Source organism: Bacillus rossius, chromosome 2 (assembly GCF_032445375.1).
Source record: "Bacillus rossius redtenbacheri isolate Brsri chromosome 2, Brsri_v3, whole genome shotgun sequence".
NCBI classification, from domain to species: domain Eukaryota; kingdom Metazoa; phylum Arthropoda; class Insecta; order Phasmatodea; family Bacillidae; genus Bacillus; species Bacillus rossius.
The window spans coordinates 32,766,806-32,788,884 of NC_086331.1; the positions used below are offsets into that span (position 1 = coordinate 32,766,806).

The window sequence follows — 22,079 nt, forward strand, 5'->3', positions numbered from 1 at the left end:
TACATTTAACTATTTCATATTTAGAGTGTGTATTTAAATGTCTCTAAAGAGAGTATTTTTATATGAAATTAAATAGCCTATATCAAAATTTTTTGCCCTGAGAAAATTTATTTTATAAGGATTATAGCTATTCCTGAGAATAAAGTTTATTTCAAACCATACACATTTTAAAATCTATGTATTAAAGGTTTGAACCTTTATTTTTTTTTTTCAATTAACACTAATTTTTAGAGAAATGTTCTTTGTGTTGATATTTAGAGACTATCTGTGCATCAATACTCTATATCACATACCGTGTTTAGTGTTTGGTTGAGATTCTTTCAGGTACATGTCCAATGATGTCACACGAATTTTGTGCGGAAGAAGACGCGTGTTAAATGGCCCGGCCAAATAGGGCAATGGCCTCTCTTACAGAAGGTCAGCCACCACAAGGAAGAAACCGCTGACACGGGCTTGCGTGATTGCAGTTTAACTAGCGCTTGCACTTCTTATTTTTTTTTTTTGCGAAAAATATCTGCTCTTAGGATCGGTTCAAAAAATCTCGCTGAATTCGGCTGGCAATTATATAATTATGGGGGCAGTTAAAAGTAGAGCCTTAGGGTCTCGCATAGTTAGGGGTGTATGTGTGTTAGTGAGGTGGAATGATAAGTGCAACGCTTGCTGGTTGTAGCACGGTATTGTCTCTAAGCGCAAGGCTCTGAACTGGCGCGCAGTCTTCTCGTTGTGCATAGGACAAGTATGAGATCTGAGTGGTAATCATAAATTTACATGGCGGGGAAATGAAGATAAAGTTGTAATGCAAGTCTCTTGAGAGCTATCAGGAAACTGTACCGGGCGTTTCATGTCTGACAATTATTTTAAAAACAAACAAATTTTTTTTAGCTATTTTCACACTCCGAAAAATAAAGTTTAAAAACGAAAAACGTGAAAAGAACTACTCATATGCTCTGGGCGTATTCTTAAATGCTTTTCGTAAACAGACTCCACTCGGATATGTTGGGCAAATTTCAAGTGAGCATGTCGAGAAATTACATATTTCACGTATTTCACACAGCAGTGGCGTTTCATTCGCTTTCTCATACCACGTGGTCTTTTCCTCAATCCCTTCCCTCTCGGACCAATGTGTGACCCCCTTATCTCCCCCCCTCCATCATCACCAACCACTACTTTCCGACAACCAACGGTCAGAGGGGGCACATTGAAAGCGACAGTCGGTAAAAGGAGTGAACCTTTGTGCATTGTTTCAACAGGGAAGTTTTGTTTTGTTTCGTTATTATCGTGGGAGCAAAAAAAAAAGAAAGACCGCTTTAAGGAGGGCAGAATCGACCAGGTTCCTGAGAATAGAAGGGGTCCGGGGAGGTAGGGAGGGGTGAAGATGGGGCAGCTGTGGACTCTAGGATAAAAAGTAATCTAATACCTGCGTGTGTGCTTGTGTTTGTGTGTCCCTGTGTCCACTACAGCTGGCCTAGGGCGACACTCACACACACACACACACACACACACCACAATGTTATAGCCTGCGTGCCGACGAAGGAACAAAAAAAAAGAGGAAAGTCAGCTAAACGTTACTGGTCCCCTTTTTATTCCGTTCTACGCTCGCCAATAGCTCTAGACCCGGAAATTTATTTGATTCATTTGGTATCAGGCTCAAATTCATAGTCCAATGTAAAGTCTACCTTTAAGTTCTTTCCTTTTGGTTGATTCCTTGCTGTAGGACTTACCCTTATTTGGAGTGGGTCGATGTGATTCAGCAACTCTACTGCTAGCTGGTAGTTGACTGGCCCACCGTGGTGGAGGGGAGTGTCCAATTAACGGTAATCTTATCACCCAACCGATACAAAGGTGTACATGTTTGCTCTCCACCTTGTGACCAAGCTTGAAGATAAATTGGATAACAAGGTCACTTCACTTAGTGGAACACGCGTGATTGGGTTCCTGATTCCTCTCCTCGTTTATAACGCTCAGATTCGTCATTGGCCTGTAAAGATCGCTGTTGTCCAATCATCAACATGTGCTCCATGTATACTTTGCTGCCCAAAGATTTAGGCGAATATTCGTGGCTCCAAAAATAATTAAAGAAAATTACTTTGCAAAAAATAATTAACACACTGTGCTGAAGTCAAACACACGTAGGGGAGGACGGGGCAAGTTGGCGATGTTAAGAGTTCGTCATTTATTATAATTTTAATTTTGGAAATACGATTTCCTTCTTTCCACACACGATTAGAATAGTCTTTTGTCGTGGTGTAACTATATGGAAAAATCTATATTTCTATAAATATCTCCAAAATTCTGCCCTTTTAAAAATATAATGCAAATGTGCCATCTTGCCCCGTTACCGGGGCAAGATGACTTTGACTACGGGGTAAGATGACATTTCTGCACAAGTTTAAACATATTTATTCTTAGAATGCAAACTAATGTAAATTAACTAATTTAACATTGTTACATGCTTTTTTTATATATATGGCATATTATTAAAGGCTTGGTTTGTTGAAAATTACAATTAATAGTTAACTTACATAACTAATTCAGAGTTGGTGTTTTTATAAACAATAATCGCAAACAAATTTTCCTCCTTCAAAGTTCGAGCAGTCCTCATGCCACCATATGTGGCATTTGCAACACTCGATCCAATCTTCTGATGGAGGGTGGACATAAATCTCATCACACACAAGACTTCGGATATTTGAGCTGAAGTCATGCCTGGCGAAAGTTGGAGCTTCTTGGATTTTTCTCGAGAATCGAACTTCAGTTTCTTAGTAACAGTTCCTTTTTTTGCATCTCGAGACTCATGTCTTTATTGCTTCAAACGTTCTTGTTCTATCCTCTGAGCTTTTCTCTGAACCAGCATCGCTTTCATGGGTGAGCTTGTGATGACACTTGCACATAGCTTATGACTTATCCTTTTTCTCACATGTGATCTTTCTTTAGGCAATGGTTTGAAATCGAAAACACTTCGGCACAGTTTTGGCTCAACAGGAGTAGCATTTCTTATAGGCCCTATCTTAATGATAGTAGCATTTCTTGAAAGTCCTGGCTCAACGGGAGTAGAATTTCTTGAAGGTCCTGGCTCAATGGAAGCTGCGGGAGAAGTATTTATTGAAGGTCCTGGCTCAATCGGAGAAATATTTCTTGAAGATCCTGGTTTAATGGAAATGTCATTTCTTGAAGGTCCTGGCTCAATGGGAGTAGCATTTCTTAATGGTCCTGGCTCAATGGAAGTAGCATTTCTTGAAGGTCCTGGTTCTTCAGTTTTCTCTGCCTGATGTTCATTAACTGCTTTTTCCATCGCAAGATCATGATCGGTGGGGTTCGCTGCAGCTAAATCATGCTCGGCAAACACAAGGGGATCATAAGGCTCAATTCCACATTCTCGGAACCCATTGACTGCATTACCGACTGTAGCTGCTTTTAAATAAGCAGTGCTTAGTAGCTCACCAATTTTTTTTGTCAGTTATGGCTTGCCTTGGATTAGTGACCATTAAGTTGTCACAAGCTTAACTGTAATAGGTTTTTAATGGCCCAAAAAAGGAAACATCCAGCATTTGAAGACGATGGGTAGTGTGGGGTGGAAATCCGACCATAACGATGTGATTTTCCCGGCAAAAGTTTATAGCCTCCAGTGTTACGTGTGTTTTATGGTTGTCAACAAGCAACAGCACGTGAAATTCACTGGTTGGTTTCACATGTAGTTCGAAATGTTTCAAAAACAACACAAATATTTCTCCATTGCTCCAACCATTATCACTGCAATGTCCAACGGTTCCCGGAGGGGCTCTTTCCACAAGTTCAGGTCGCATCCGTTTTCTTGCGAAAACCAAAAAAAGGGGGCAGGTAATATCCGCAAGCATTAATGCAACAAATAATAGTAACATTTCTTCCTCTCTCTGCCGAAACGATCTTGGAAACACTCTTACTTCCTGTGGGTGAAATAACCTTTGGTAGCCTATTATATACAGTGGAAAGTGCAGATTCATCTGCATTGTAAATGGCAGAAGCTGGAAATCTATGTTTTTCCCGCACTTATTTCAAAATTAAGAAAAACTTGTCAACATTTGGCTTGTTAAAGCCCATTGCTCTGGCAATGGATGTTTCCTCTGGTCTCCGAAAACTGAACTTACATTTTTTCATAAAACTAGCCAACCAATCCTCACCTGCCATCCTGGTCTCCACATTGAACGGATGCGAAATTCCACTATATTCTGCAAAGTAAAACACAAGTTTTCTACATTGCTGCTTTGTCATCCCAAAAAAAAACATGTTATCTATTGCTGTCGAGTAGTTCCTTAAATATTCTAGCTGCTCTTCAGTGAAAACTTCTCGAAATCTTCCACCATGAATAGGCATTTCCTAGGAAGAAAATACAATTAGGTAGGCTAAATAATTTTTATTTAGAATTTTTGTTTAATGAAAGCCTGTAGGGCATGAACAATTAAAAAACAACTGTAAAAAAGCACTTGGGGCAAGATGACGAGTCGTCATCTTGCCCCAGTCAACTTGCCCCGATCAGCAATGTTATTAGTATTGGATTTTTTCGCTAGGAAAAAATATAAAAGGTTAACAATATATAGTGGTTAAGAAAAGTATATTGTCTAAGGTAATAATGTGTGGCATTGAATAACCAAATATCTTACCTGTTTGTCCATGAGATATTACTTCGAAGTTCTTGAAAATTACAATACGTCAGACCAAATGTACGAACATCATCTAACAAACAACTAAATGGTGGCAGCGGCTTCACTGTGCGATTCTTTAGTGTCCACCAGTGTGGAGCGCTAGTAGTGTCTGTTAGGTGGTGCTATTGTTTTGACTGAAAGGTATTCATCTGCTATAGCATCCTACATAACCTCAATGTGTGGCATTGGAAGTTACCCAAGGACACTATAACACATGAAAGTTTCAGATATGTCGGATCGTTTACATTTGCTGTACTATGTTATTATGTATTAACCAAAGGATTAGTATAAATTACTATAGAGACATGAGAATATATTGCCCTTTATAACCAAACATAATATGTTAAAAGGAATTAAAACTTATTGGAATAAACCACTGGGAACAAATAACACAAATATCAGATTGGTGCTGGTTGTAATTATAGGCCTTTGTAAAAACAACAATGAAAAACAAACATCAATAAAACAATTAACATATTAACAAAATATTACTGAGTATTATATATTAAGTAACGAGCTCGTGAACAACTAGGTACGTACCAAGTATTTATATTTGATTTAAGTAAAAACAGGTTAAGTTTATCAACAAATATTATTAAAAAAAATAATTCATCAAACAAATATTAAATTATTGAAGTCTTCTTATAATTATTTCTTCATAATGAAAATTAATTGCCGGAAATGTTCCAAAGTGTAGAAATCAATATTATTTCGTTGATTCAAGTTCAATAGTAGAAACTTGCATGATGATCACGTAGAAGTTTAAAACAGTTACATAACCTTAATATAATAATAATGATAATAATGAAATTTCTGGCCTTTGTTTTGAAGAGGTTAATTCCCAAAAATGAATTTAGATTCCTGGAACACCAAAGCCAGGATGAGGCCCATGACTCGAACCGCTATGGAATGAAACCACAAAAATATTAACCTCCAAACATAAAAAATAATTATCATGGGATACACTTTTCCCACAGACGAAACATTTACTCACCCAAAACGGCGGTAACAGATAAGTTATTACATTTTGTGGTGGTTTTTACATCCGCACCAAAAAATTACATGCCAAATGGCCGAAAAGAAATTGAAAAGGGCAAGGTAAGTCTTTTTCGTTAGACACGACAGAAATCATAGAGTTTACAATAAGTAGAATTATACAAACAAAACAAAATATTCATAGAACCAGTATTGTAGTAGTGTTTCCCTTACACATTTGATTATAATAGAAACAAACACATTTAAGACATTATTAATTAAATAGCTACACAAAACCTTAACATTAAGATAATGAAATATGTGAAGATAAATAAATATCAAATACAATCTTTGCATAAATATATTAAAATTTATTTAACACGAAAAATTAAAAAAAAAGGAATGTGAATAAATTAATTACCTACTCATAAAATCACGAGTGCCATACCTAGAAACGGCACAATAACATGACGTGGAACTAAGTCATTCGTCGTCTTGCCCCGCTCGTCAACTTGCCCCGTCCTCCCCTATATGGATGCCATTGCAGTCTTTTAGCCAATAGAAAGATGTCGTGTAAGAATAGGCCAAACTACAATCAAGGCTACCCGTATAAGAACAGATAAATATCGACTCTTATCGTATTCCGTTTCATTTCCTGAAAAGCTGGGATTCAAACAATTTTACTTTTTGCAGGATTGTGTTATTGGTCCACAACAAGATGAAACAAAGAACAACCTTCAACAAAAGAAGTATAAAATTACTGGCAGCCCGCAGTTAAAACATCATGATAAGCATGAATAATACTGTGGAATCTATATCCTATAGGTCATCAAAAGGTGGAAATTTTTTCAGTCGTTTTAAATTACTGATTTTCGTAACAACAATTTTGAACTCTCTTGTGATTTGGCGACACTGATCTAAATTTCAAATATTTGGATAAAACAATCAAAACCGATTTAAAATAAATATTTCATAATTTTGGAGCTGTTCCAGCCGGTAGGCCTATCGTATAGATTGGAGCATATATTGTTTGGGGTGAAAATAGTTCAAGACTAGTTATGAGCTAAAACACTGAAGCATCGTCTGTGTTTCGTGATTGGCTAAGTATATTTCACTTGCATGCCTACGATCGGCGGAAGAATCACAGCCATCCAGTGCGGAAGCAAACGCGTCCTGAATGGCCCGGTAAAATATTTCAATGTCTCCTCTTGCAGACGGCCGCCAATCACAAGAAAGAAACCACTCCATGCATTCTGTTGAAGGTTTCCCACGGTTTCCATAATTTACTCCCGCCAAATTCTGGAAGGGTTTTTATAGTGCTGGAGGTGGATTCCGCAAAAGGGAAGCTACTTTGCTTTTCATTTTATACTATCAATTTTCGGGCACTTAAACGTTTGGGGGTAACATTGAACTAACAAGAGTAGGCATGACCAATATCATGGTGGTAGATTACACAGCGGTCACATCATTGGCCTTAGTCACACTTTTGAGTGTATCCAAAATATTTCATATAACATGTGAATTCTTATTGGTGCGAAAAATCTTTAGCTTATTAAAAACTGACTCCATATATATTTTTTATTCAATTTTACCTTACACTACCATATTTTTTTTTTCGGAAAATAATATTTGCGATTTTTTTGGAGTGACCATAAGACAGAGGAATACATTTTGTTTTTAAGTATCAACTTCTACGTTGTCAAAAAAAATTTTTAATTTTTATTTAACACAGCCACTATAAAAAAAACCTCTTGCTTGAATAAATTTTATTAGATTTTCTGGGACATATTTATTGTCAGGAAACCACTCAAAAAAGAAAAGTATGTGTGTCTAATACAGATTTGAAGTAGATACCAGGCGAAGACAAAGGAACGTTTCTTCCTTATTAATTGTAGAATTTCACAAACTTGCTAACAATCCTATTAATATTGATGTAAGTTTATTTTATGCTGATACACACTCCTCAAATTCTAGCTGGCACAAAAAAAAATGCTGCCTGAAATAGGTTAATCCAGGCTTATCGCAGAATTAATAAGGAAGTCAAGGATAGAATATGAAGTTGACGCTATAATGTAAACATGCCAACGGTACACTACATTTGTAAAATCAAAAAGAAAAAATCCTATGTAGCAATGCTTTTTTTTACAATCGCTCTGGAACTTTTGTATTAACAATTAAATAAATTAAGTGAACTGGAGAAACTACAACTGAAGTATTCTATTGCACTGCAAAAATAGGTGCTTACATGTCCACTGGCATGTTCTTTCCTACGGAAGTCAATAATTTCATGAAATTCAAATTACAGACAGGTTACGTGATTATAGAAAATCTAGGATCGTAATATTTTTAATTAACTTTAATCTGTGTTTTTTTTAATGTGTAAACAAACATCTTAGCTATCGGTGAACGGCGTTCGGTATGAGTAGTTTCTTGAATGGAACGAAAGTAAATTAAAACGGAAATGTTTCACCATGGTGTTGCTATCTGTGGAAGTCTCAGAAATCTCGCAAATATAGCGGACCCTCGTGATTCACCCGTATATACTGCTTTCATAACATCACAGAATTGACACCGCGTATAGGTATCAAATTAAAATTTTATAATAGTGTACCTATCCTGTAATACATTAGGTTAAACTTAGAGCCACGTATTTTTCGCGCATTCATTTAGTCGCAAGCTAGAATGCAAACCTCCACACTGTCGCACTGTGTTCATGATTGGACCGCAGTTATCTGGACACGCCCCTCTACGACCGTGAGCCAACGATGTCCAGCTAGGAGAGAAGTAAGCGAATTAGGTAGTGCTAAATAACAAGGATAAAAATGTTCTCGCTAAGAAATCAACCAATGGGAAAGTAAACATGGGTCGAGCACACCTATAACTTTGAATTCTATCCTGAGGTCAGAGGAATCCGCGAAATTTCCGGGACTCTAGTTATACTTTATAGTCATAAAAAATAATGACAACTTTAAAAATACTCATTACAGTTTTGACCATAATAAATTAACACTGAAATATAGATAAAGCGCAGTGTTCGTTATACGGTAGAGACACAAGAAATATATTCGGCGCCAAGAAAAATAAAAGAATTTCGTGATGAAATTTTTACTGTTAAATCTCAAATGTTGAATCAGTTCGATAAGCTTAAGGTTTGTTTGTAGGAAGTATTTACATACTGATTTCTGTCGTTTAAGCAAAAGCAAATGTACGTACATATACTTAGTGTTATAATATGTGTTTTAAAATACTTCAGGTTTATTTTGATTTAATGTATCTATTGGATTGCAACGTTTACATTGAAAAACACTTAAGGATATCGTCGTGTTCGTAAAGTTTTAGACGACCAACAAATTGTTAAATATCTTTGACGTCATATTTGTTCCAACACAATTTTCGTAACTAGTAAATTATTGGTATTTTTAAAGTTGCATTTATAACTTATGACTATTCATGTTTACAAAATGTAATTCATGATAGTTTCACTACCATAAAGTTTACTTTGGCACACCAATACTCTTAGTACATCCCCTGATATTCACGATTGTTAATATATATGGATGCATGTTGGAGGAGGTGGAGGGAGGTAGAATGAAGACAAAAGTACAGTGCCAATGTGAAGTCAACTATACAACCCTTTCGTCGTCGTTTGTTACAATCATGTACATCTAATGTATATTTAATTTTTTATTTATTTTTTATTTTTACGTTTTTTTTTTGTTTCATCACTCAAGGGGATTATCGAAATTTGAAGTTCCACTTCTAACGCGCGTGGTGGCCAAGCACTTTTTTTTATTATTATTTCCACAGCGTCCTGCGGAGCCAGCTGGCTCTCCACCCCTGTAGCAGCATGCGCCACGGGACATTGTTCGTGTAAACTGACCTTCGCCGTCTACCTGGGGTGTTTTTGCCGCGGCGCGCAGACTGACCCACGCGTCGCCGTGACGTCACAGCCACGCGCCGGTCCCTTTGTGCGCCGGCCGGCGAGGAAGAAAAGGAAACCAGACATAAAAAAAAAAGTTCGTTAGCCAAGCCGTGTACCAACTGTCCCTCAGCTTTCTCTCTCACACACACTCTCTCTCTCTCTCGCTCTCTCTCCCGGCCGTATCGGCTTACTGAAATAATACGATTTGGTTGTTTGTCTTTGGTTCTTTTTTTTATGAGGTCAGTTCATTGCACTTCTAGGAAAGCGAGAAGTGATCGTGGCGTTTAAGAGGGACACTGTTGACCCAGCTGAACCAAGCGTAAGATTGTGCCACGTCGTGTAGGGACTGGAAATATTCGCGGGTTCAATGACCTTCAGGGTAGACAACACAATATCTGTACAGTCGAGCAAACAGCGCCAGTTGCTGGGTTGTCTGTGATTGGATAATTCTTTGGATGAGAGTTCCTCATTGGCCCTGAGCCCACCAGATAAAAAACGAGCCAATAGCTGAAGTAGTTCAAAGGTGTAAGTAAGAATTTTAATTTTAGCCCATCGCGAAATGAATCCGCTAATTTTCCCGATCTCGATATTTAAATCTTTGCAGGTCAGAGGATCATTTATGTTTATTTTTATAAATAATGGTTTCAAAGTTCATCAAAGGCACAACGAGTAAACTTAACTATATATTTTTGAAGTTATACTTGCTTAGGCGCGTCGAGGGTGAAATATTAGAAAGCAACGGAAATGAGATGAAATGCGCGCACCATGGACGAAAGTTTAACACGATGAAGTCTAAAGCGCATGCGTGTTTCTGCTGCAGCCACAGATGAAGTCTCCCAGACAGCTGGCAGCGTGAGGTGACACTGGCCTGTGAACATCAGGAGACGTACCAAGCGTATCGGCGTGCCAAATATTTCTTTGCGGTAGCAAAACTTTTCCGCAATACATTTTATAAACTTTAAAGTAACAAAAAGGAAAGATCGCATATTTTTTAATGCGTTAGATTCTGGTTTTATATACTTAATTATTTTCATCGAATAGTGTCGCGTGTTTAGCTCAGCAGAAAAGCGTGTAATTTCTAAAAATAAGTTTTCAGCTTTGATGCTTACCCTTAGAGAATTATTATTTTTTAAAATTATTGTTATATAACTTATTAAAGGCATTGTAACACAATAGTTTAAGAAGATTATATAATAACTTGTCATTTAGTTAAATATTAGCTATTTTAAGTTGTAATACATAGCTCAGTCCTTCAGTTTGTTTATTTTAAACTAGGTAGGCATATAGCATTTATTTTAAACTAATAGTAAAAATAAATCTTATAAACAAAATCGAAGTGACTGATTTGGAATAAGTAAATATAAAGAAGATTTTATTTTGGTTTGGGCACTTGACTTTAAAAAGAAGAGGAATTTCAATGTTTTCTTAATATTCTCAAAACCGTCCCTAATTTCCCTTTGAAAGTAAAATTTTGGTACGTTTAAATTACGTTTTGCACAACAAACTTTTTAAATAAGAGGAATATTACCATCTAAATTTGATTTAGAAAATGTTTACTGTTAACATAAGATTTTTCAAAAACCATCCTCCCATTTATTCCCACTGAGAATTTTGTTATTACCGGAAGAAATTTTGCTGAACTAATGAATAAAGTAAAACACACACACATCTTGATATTCGAATTACTTCTCTAAAAATATAGTCTATTTACGCTACACAACGGGTACTTCGGCTTATATGTTATATGTAGCCTATATATATATATATATATATATATATATATTTATATTTATATTTAACTCGATATCCATTGTGTTTGCAATATTTTTTTGTTACAAAGTTATTTAAATTAGTTATAAAAATTTGTTGTGTTGTAACTTGAAATATCAAAATAGTTTAGTGTATTAAATAAAAGAGACGTTAAACTTCTAATGAGCATACATAAGTACACGCCAATTTTTTGTTTCCTTATGGCTTAGTTTACACACCGATTACCACGCCGCGGCCGTAAGTAAATATGAAACAGAATAATCGAACTGAGATTTTTAAAGTTTTTCTTTCGTGATTCCATACTTACAACATAAATACAATTATTATTTTTTTCCATTGATTTGAATCCAAATACCTAAATTATAAACTATCTTGGCTTTAGAGGCTGAGCCACGTAGAAGTTGTAGATTGTACAGACATTTCGGTCTTCATTGCAGCAGGCATCTTCCGGATCAAAACACCAACTGATTATTGAACCTTGAAAGCTTAGATAGAATATCAGCATATGGCCACGAAAGCATGCAGTCTACCTAAATTATTTTGTAGCTGAGCGCCAAAACTTTCAACCACCAATAGTAGGCTTCACTAAAATCCAATAGTGATTTGCCATAGTTGGTATTCTCTTCTTTCTAGGAACTAAAAATTCTTATTTTTACTATAGGGGAAACAGATGAGGAAAGGATAACACATTAATTGTAAACGGTTTTATTTATTAATTACTTTTTCCACTATTAATTTAATTACACTTGAAATGTGTTTCCACAATTTAATACTCTTTCATTAAGTCCTCACATTACTCTCCCCACTGGAGCTCGGCTTGACAGGGGCTCTCTCTACTGATCGTCTCTTACAGCACAAATCGGTCCCAACACTCTGCCTCACACTACTCAATCGTCCACAGCGCACACAACACAGTCCCGGATAATTCATTCCCCGATGCACCAATTTTCACACACGAAGCCCGTCACTCGTCATCCGCTATCGCTCACCAAGACGTCACTCACCATATTCCCTTCACTGCCCTCGAAGATCAACCTCGTCATTTATATACATCCCTGCCCCGCTCTGGAAAGTTCTCGCGGCCCTTTCGAGTGTCGCGTCATCAAGGTTGACCTTAAACCTGAAATTGCGAGAACAACGACGTCCTCGTTACGCCATTTCAGGTGGATGGGGCTCTGGGGGAGTGACAAAACACTCGAGATGGACCGACAGGCACCACTATAATAGTATTACCGTTTAGAGGGATGACGGGCTCTACCTGTCCAGTAGGTGGGGCCACCCCTGGATCCCCAGTTGGCTGGTGCAGCATGCTGACTGGCCGGTCTTGTTGCCTCGTCTCTAGGATCCTCGTAACATTATTGTTCCTGCTACTGCAATCACAAAGGTTTCTGTAACATGTATGTAGATACATTTTTAATAATTAAATTAATGCTTTCTGGGTATCACAAATCTTCACTTTGACACAAAACTGATCCTTAGTGCTTTACCATTGTTATAATAAAAGTTTTTAATTCTGACAGTGTAAGTTGGAATGAGCGAGCTAAAACAACTAAGGCGGTAGATTCAGGCTTGCCATTTCCTTCCTAAGCAAGATCCTTTGTTTCTTCAATGCAAAAATATATAAATATAAACCTAAATATTACTAAGGAAATTTGACATTGCACATGCATAGGGCCTATGTAATAATACTGGACGCTGTTTTTTAAAGAGGTTATTGGAGGAAAATACTGAATATAAGTGTAATTTTGTGGAAAAACAGTTAGTTAGCGGGGCCGCCAAACGGAATGGAAATTTCTCGGTGCTTACGCTCATTTTATAAAATCTTATTAAATTAATATTTATAAGGGATTTTGTTAACAGTGAAAAATGCTTAAACGGGTGTTTTCACAGATATTTTGGTATGCATAACTTGGAGCTTAGTTAATGTCTGTAGTGAAGGGACATGTGGGGAAACCTTATACTTAATGTTCCATAACAAAATCCTAGAGTTGCCATTTGAGGTCCCATAGAGCAGCGTTACAGACGCGAGGACTACGTGCCAGTTCGGTGCTTGGCCCGTAGAGGCGAAGAGGCGTGTGATGTACGAGCCAATGTCACCCTTGGTGCCCCCGCACTTTAAGACCACATTCACTCAGCCGGATTGCTTGAAATTTACACACTACTGGATCAGTTTCAGACGGCTCATCACTCAAATCACATTTATTTGCAGTAGTTTTCACAGTTTTATTCAAATGCCCCTGTCTACCTGGGCGCACACAAGGTAATGTCTGGTTACGAAACGCATTAAATAATATGTTGAGGTCGGTGAGGTATTTTGTTTCTGGATTTCCTTTCTAAACTGTGTTATTTTTTAGGGTGGTGATTGCTTAAAACTGTTTATTTGGGGGGAGGGGGGAGGCTGCTATATTTTATGTATGAAACTCCCTGGTACATATACATAAGAGCGCGTGTAACTCAGTACCTGCATGTGATAGAAATAAAACTTATTTGGTGATTCAAACTTCGACTCCTAAGTATATCGTAAGGGGTAAAACGGCAGAGATTAAATGAGGCATAAAGACAATTTTCTAAATAAACATGAATTCAAAAAATATATTACTCACTTCAATATAACTGCTCAGGATATCAATACTTAACAATAAATTTTACTCTCTGATGAATTTCTCACACCATAAAGAAAATTTGTTTAGGAAAAATCAAAGCTGGGATTGATTATAATATTATTATTTATAAATTAATTTCATTATCTATATGTTATATGTTATATGTGATCGAGTGTTCTAATATACAGATTTTTTACTTCCGCATATATCACCTTATCATTGAGTTCTAGTGCAATAGTTTCTGCAAAAAGGCTACAAGACATACTTCAATACATTCATAGGCACTGGCAATGTTCTGCCGTCGAATGAATGAGCAATGTCAACATATCCGCCACTCCGCGACACGAAAACTAAACAGCACGGACCTACCTAACGGTAACTTTTACATTACAGCCATATTGTGACACAGTGGAAATAAAAACAATTAATTTTCCACTCATGGGATTTGTTAAAAAAAATTTAAACTAGCATATTCTTAGTTAAAACTAGCATGTTTAAAACCTCGTGAGCTCATAATTATAATACGAAAACAGTGCATTAAAATTTTGCCTTGAGATTTTACTCCCATCGTGCCCAAAGAAGTTTCACTTCAAATAATATTTACTTTAATATCTCGTTTATTATAATTTTTGTCTGACTTTTTTATTAGGCCTATATGAATTAAAAATGTAGGCTTCCTTGACAAGCGCTTTGTGATCGTTTGTGCTGTCGTCGTGGTGTACAGAATATCTGTTTTGTCACATCACTGGGTTCACCTGTGTATCTCTGTGTTGTCGTTGTGCTGTCCGCATTTTCTGTTTAGTATCATTGCTAAGTTTGTCTTTATGTCATTGTTGTCCAAGGTCGTTTTTTGTCTTTATTTACTGTTTTTGTTGCAACTTCCTTACAGTTGTCAGCCTATTGCTGTAATATGTTTCAAATTGCTTCCACGGAATTTTCTCTGTCGTTTCCATGTTTTAACTTGTTGATATCGGCTGATTTTGGTTTGTTTTTAAAGTTTGTTTTGAATATTTATTTTTTATGGCCTGATATTGAGGTTTCTTATGACATACAGTGTAACCAGCAATGGCGTATGTCCAATATAAATCTTATATGAAATTTGCAGAGTTATATGGTTTTATGAAAACGTAATTTGTATTTATTTTATAAATTATACACTAAATAAAAGAGTTTTAATACTTTAGCAATATAATAACATTTAATTATAAATTGTATACCAGATGATTTCATGCTTTCAGCATAAGCTAGGGCTTTCATAAAAATTTGCACTTTAGTTCATATGAACTATTAAATAAATAAATGTTTAGAACAAAAATCCTTTATAAACTATTCAATATTTTTTATTATTAACTGAATTAAAATGATGTGCAAAAGCACAAAATAATAGAAGCAAAATAATTTGTGACACTACACCCCGTTCACCTGGCAACGGCTGCTGGGGCGGCTCAAGTCCCGCGCGGTCGCCGGCATGAACAATGTCCTCCGCGCAGTTTCTAACATAGTTCCCCCCACGCCTCACCCATAGCCAGCGCCGAGCAGTGAGTGAGGTTTAATGCCATGTTTCGGGGCGGGGCTCGTCTCGCGACCTCAACGGACTGCCGATTGAGACGGTCCGAGCGCGTGCCTGCCGCCCGAGGCAGATGCGGACGGGAGGAATGAATGAAACTGTTTGCCTACCTGCGTCCGCACAAAAGATAGCCCTTTCCTCCCTTGAAACCCCCTTCCCCCACTAACCCCTCCCTCGGGTCGAGAAAAAATATTCTAGCCTGTCCGACCGAACCCTCCGTATACGCGCATCAGAATTTCGGCAGAAGTCCATTGTCCCAAAGAGGGCTATTCTTCGAGCGGCCAGCGTTTTTAGGGTGGCGGTTTGGAGGAGGGGTTTGGAATTTTGGGGATGCTGGGTCCTTCAAAAGAAGGCCCAGGGAGGGACCAGACGGGATGAAAAAGAAGAATTTTTGGGAGAGTGATTAAAGGGGTCGCCTGTGGCCTCTTTTCTCAGTCGGCACGCGTCCGGAGGTCAGTGGGGTGAAGATTGAAGAATGGGAAAGGTGGAAAATAGGAAAAAGGGGGAGGGGGAATCTATCTTACATAATGGTTGGTGACTGGTTGTCTGGCACGCGACTGTTTTGGCCTGCTCCTGCCGAAATCACCCCGCGTCCCGGCGTTGGACACATAATAAGAAAATACCCATCTTGATGAAATACCGAAGATCACTGATGGTTGCAAATAACACCGGGATCTTTGTAAGTTTACGGTTAGCTTTGTAAGTTGGGTTTATTTATACATACACTCTAAAGAATTATCTCGCAGCCGTGACGAAACCTTAACAAACTTGTTAAGTAGACGGTTAACAAATTACCATTTCTTACACGTGAGTTTTCACAGTGTTTACAACGCGACACGCAACTGGTAAGTCATTGAGTTTTTATGAAGATCCAATTTTATGGGAACTAATGGAGTTTATTTGAGGGGCATACTCCATTGGAAATTCGGCATATTTACTGTAATTTATAACACGGTTATATTCCGTTTAGTCATTAAGGAGTACAAGTAAAAAAGACAAACATTTCATATATTTTATTATATTTTATAATAATGTAAAAATTGAAAACTAAGCAGTGTTATTTATGTATATAAATCTAATTTTAAATTATACTGTTCACAATTCTTACATAACGGATTACAATGTAATGTTAAAAAATGTGAATAACACACTTATTGACTTATACTCTTTTACCTATATAGTCTAGATTAATAGATTTAAGAAGAGTATATAAACTGTATTTCATGAACAAATTTAACTTTTGAATGGATTTGTTTGATAAATTAAGCTGTCATACATTGCAGATTATTCTAGTTAATTAAACTACGGACGTTGCTCTTCAAGTAAGTAAGCTAACTAACCATATATCAATATAAAACTAAGACCTAGAAAAAATAAATATAGTAAATAAAGTTAAACAAATGTATGGATTTTATATATACAATAATGTATCTCAGTGAGTTATCGTTTAAATAACGCTAAGTTTTCGTCAATATGTAGGACAACATAGTGGAAATTTTGAAATTATTTATTCATAAATGGCACGTAGGCCGATATGAATTTTTCCTGATGTATATGTAATTTAACAAAATTGTTGGTAAAATTTCACTGGTTTTTCAGAATTGTGGTCATTAGTAAAGAATAAATATTAAGTTTTCCTGATCCCGGCAGTATCCAGTCACTGAAGTAGTTTATTAGTTTCGGTAGTCTCACTTTAAAACTAATGGGATCTAAGTTTATTAGTTTCGGTAGTCTTACTTTGAAACTAACGGGATCTAAGTTTATTAGTTTCGGTAGTCATACTTTAAAACAAACGGGATCTACGGTGGTTTATTTGAAGTTTACCCCCACCCCAAAGTCATCTTATTTTCCACCAATACTATCCGGGCTACATTCCGGGTAGATTTGAGACTGAATTTTTTTTTCTTTCGCAAGTGAGAAACAAAGAGGCCGTTTCCTGGAACCGGTGAGTTTTCTGGGGTTGCTTTCGTTTCCCCAACCAGTTCATTATATCTACGGTTCATCGTACTGTTTGTTCCTCAACCGGCTGAAACGACCTCGAGACGTTTAGAAACGGGTTGATCCCTTCAGAGTTGTGGGCCCGCCTGCCCGGGTACACACACGGCGCGCCGAACTTCAGGAAAAACCGCGTGATTTGAAAACTGCTCAAGACATCCGAGTGGGGTCTCTTTACGAAGAGCATTCAACAATACGCTTAGGGCGGATGCGTGGTTATTTTTTCGGACTTGGTTTTCAAACCGTATATTTGAAGAGTGAAACTTGCTAAAAACATGTGTTTTCAGTATAAATTTTAGCCATGAAATATCTGGTACCGGTTCTTGTAAACACTCAAGAGATTTGTATTATACCTTTACCTTCAGTTCTCCGCTATATAATGTTGTGATTAACCCTCAAATTTCATATTTGTCCTATTCGCGACGAGAAGACTGCGTACCAGTCCGCAACCTTGCGCTTAGAGGCGAAACCACGCTAGAAACACCAGCGAGCGTCGCACTTATCAACCCGCCTCACTTTACACAAAATAAACCTCTGAATTATTTGGCCTATTAACTATTTTTAATCTTCGTGCAGTTAAAATACTGATTCTACAATGCTTCCATTCCCAATCTCATTTGCAATCATAGAACTCAGAAATCTAAAATTTTACAAAACTTTATCTTAGAACTCATTATTTAATATTCGTGAAAGCTGTTTTTACACTTAAACGGCCTTATGTAATATAAAAATTAACATTCCTCTTTACATTTGTTGGGAAGAATTTGACGGCGGAAGCATTAACAATTAATGAAATACTAATGAAAAAACGTATTTGAAATCTGAGAACCCTCCGTTTATTTTTGTAATAATGTTCTTGTGATGTTCAATGATGTGTGTATCTGTAAAAATTATATAAACTACGTAATAGAGTAAATTTGTATGAGTAGAGAACATTACAAGTTGTGTAATCTTTCCTGTAAGACAAAGTGTGAAAAAATATTGCACACTAAGTTGAAATATTATTGTAGGTATAAAACAAATTTCACAAACACATATACATGGTGCACATTGAACATTAAAAAAATCTGTTATTTTATGGCGATAAAAAAAAATCATTAATGAACTGCTTGCTCAGGGTGCATACACGTATTGAATCATGGAAAGCAAAAGCGTAGACTTTACACATTAGGCTGAGAAATGAATAAGCTATGATTAGAAATATGGTTTGTACATTTTTACCTGGATACATGCGATTGATTTAGAATTGTTAAGCGAATTTATTCGTAAGTATGACATCTTAGGTAGTTTAACAATGTTTGTTTGTATTTCAGGGTAAATACTGGTTAAGTCCCAAAAGGACAGATAAATAAAGATAAATGCGTTGGCACAAAGCATGCTCACCACAAAAAAATATCTGACATTGTTGGACAGCGTTCTATTTAAAAAAATAATTATAGGTGTGGAAAGTGGCAAATTTCACTTCAAATTTAAATGTATTTTGAATGATTTAATACTTGTTCTTTTTCATTTTCGTTGAAACAACAATGAAGTTGTTTATAGAGATTTATTTCGCAACTAAAAGGATGTCCATGGTCATTTCTCCTTAGATAAATATGTATTACTTTTATTACCACTAGTTGATGCTATGAAAAATAAATATCTAAACAATTTATGGAACTTTTATGTAAAAGTAACAGAAAAATTATGTTTCTTGAAAAAACATTCTCAAATTACATTTTCTTTTAGGCCACACTAATATTCTGATTCAATGATACAAAAACCATCCATACGAAAACAATTCTAACAAACATTAACAGCTACAAATTTCAACATATCAAAATACTATACAATTTTTATAAAATGTTACAAAATGAGGTTGCTTGTGTTTATGTAATTAAAATTATTTTTCAATATACAATTATTTTTCAGGTACGCTGTCTTCAAAACAATAATATTACTTACAGAGAAATTTGATTAAAATGTATTATATATCTTACTTGTATGTAAATTAATGTAATGAATTCCAAAACCAATTATATTTATTTATGCCACCACATTTTTTTTTGGTTTAGATTAATCTGTTTATTCGTGTTGAATCTTAACCACACGCATGTTTCGTTGTTTAAAAAAAAAAACACTGTGTAAAAGCAATGTTAAAGTTTGGTAGTAAATCCTGTTTTAACAAAATAATCAACATTTACATTGTCACATTAACCTATAGTATGTTGTCAATTCTTCATGTATATCTTATCACGTTTGGTCACAAAAATTGGCAGACATGTGGGAGGGAAATGAATGATTATCAATTATTTTGTTTTAGAGGTATTGACGAATATTAACGCGAGTATAAAAATGGTGTACCATTTGAGATTCGAATTAGTTTCTGAACAAGTAAATCCACAACATACGCGCTATTCTGAGGTAGTTATGAATCGCGCTGTAAGCACGCCGATACATGTTCACTCAAGGTGGTGACAGGTACTTGTATAATGTTTGTGCGTGACTTAACCTAGCAAGTCGTATATTGAGAGAATAATTAAACTGATGATAATGTAAGAAATCGAAAAGTGATAATAAAGTCATAGTTCTTATTCGTAAAATCGTTTGCTAGCAGGAATGCCAAGGCTAAATCCATCACGATGTTGACTAAAGGGGATACTAACTTACCTCCAGTTTCACAAGGACAAGTTTTGACTGTACAAGTCGAGCTGATAAGGAGAATATGGAGCAAAAATGAATGTTTATATTAAATAATACTAAAAATTTTAATTCATGAAATACACGTATTTTAACTGTATAAATATTCAATTATTATTTTAAAAATACATATATCCTAATCAAAACGTCTAATTTTTAACAGCGATGTCTTCCCAATTGTGTAAACTCTTGGGAGCCTGCTTTACGTTTATGAAAATAAATTTGGCTGTTCACGTTTACAAAAAGGAAATTCTTTTAACTGACTGCGTCAATGGTTCAAAAGTTTTACATGAACTACAACATTTATATTATTTTTATTTTGGACATTTTAACTCAAAGCTTTCATTCGCGGTAAGCTAATTCATGGAACAAGACAGCTCGTTAGATAAATAAAGCTTTATTTTCAAATAGTACACCAAATACATCGATGTATTTTCGCAAATTAGAGCCCACAAATTATTGCTTCGAAGTTACCTTGCAAGTTAACCATATGCTTCGAGGTGCGAGGCAAGTTTAAGATTTACAAATTTATGAATACATACAGGCTGACTATCAGAAACGTTAATATGTTTTAAAGCAGGTTCTGAAGTTAAAAAAATTAACTCCAATAATTTAAAATGCTGAATTCTGTGTTATATAAGTATTTCCATGAAAAATAATGTTTGTTCTTTAGGAATGTAAATTCATAATTAGTTACCTGCGATTTTAGTTGCTGAAATCAATGAGTCATTTGTGCAAAGAAGGTCGTCTATCTGTTTACGGAATGAGTCAAGACTACGGTGACTATTTTTTACACTGTTAAAATTATTATTTTAAATTTTCGAGAAAATTCTGTTTGCAAATTGTGTGGGAATTTTTGTAAACCCACTTACCTATGTTATGTATACTATACCCCGTATAGCTCCGGTTATACGTATTATTTGATTTTGTTATACGACGTTTGGTAATTATCTATCTGTGTTAGAAGTAATCAAGAAAATAATATCAAAAATCTAAAATCGTCTTGTTTGACAATTTTATTTCGTATCTCCATAATTTTCTTGTCTTTGTCCAAACCACACTCAGTTGACGATAAGACTTTCCATTGGGGGAAGGTCACCTATACTTATCCAAATATGCCGTGCGCAGACGTTTATTTGAAAAATTCACGAAAAATATAATTAGTTCCAGAAAATCGAATATTCGTAGAAATTTCGCTGGGTTCCAACTTGAGAAGAAAATAGCTTGGTGTGATTATATAAACATATATATATATATTTGTTTGCACGTAAAGATAATGATGGAGGTGTGTTCGTTATGAAAATGATTAAAATTAACAAAAAAATGCTCAATAAAATTTTCTTAGGAATATATTTTCTATTCTCTGCGTATTAAACGAAGAACGATAAGCTCAGAATCCGCTCGTGGAAATCAAAAACAAAGCGATAACTCATGAGTGAAGACGGAGAAAGACCGATCATCGAAAGAGGCCAGAGGTAGGCTGCAGGGAATAATGGAAAAAAAGGCGTAGGAAACTAGGAAGGGGCTGTTTTTGTTGAAGCCTTCTGCCTGGACGCTCAAGTGGAAGCCAAAAATTTCCGTTCCAAGGAAATGTCAGGAGATGAAATGCCGATTAAACGCACGAATCGTCTTCATTAATTTTGTAAGATTTAAATCTAATGCATGTAACCAAATTTAAAAGGCTTGGTATTTTTACCACTACATACATTTGTTTTCATTAATCTGATAGTATCACGATGATGAAGAATTTCAGAGTATAATATAAAATTAACGTTCCTCCATTGCATGCAATGATATAAGTTTAAAATAAATTATATTGTTAAACACAAATTAAAGAACAGAAAATAATTATTTCATTTTCTGAAAATAAAAGCATTTGTGAATTTAAA

General features: G+C 35.8%; 1 long non-coding RNA gene across 1 annotated transcript; it reads right to left on the reverse strand.

The window, feature by feature from the left end:
- Positions 1-5,077: 5,077 nt before the first annotated feature.
- Positions 5,078-6,018, reverse strand: LOC134529934 (uncharacterized). Its single transcript, XR_010074748.1, has 2 exons — positions 5,674-6,018; positions 5,078-5,581 (listed from the first exon to the last, which is right to left on the reverse strand). It is a non-coding gene; the product is annotated as an uncharacterized LOC134529934 (long non-coding RNA).
- Between the last annotated feature and the right edge of the window lie 16,061 nt (positions 6,019-22,079).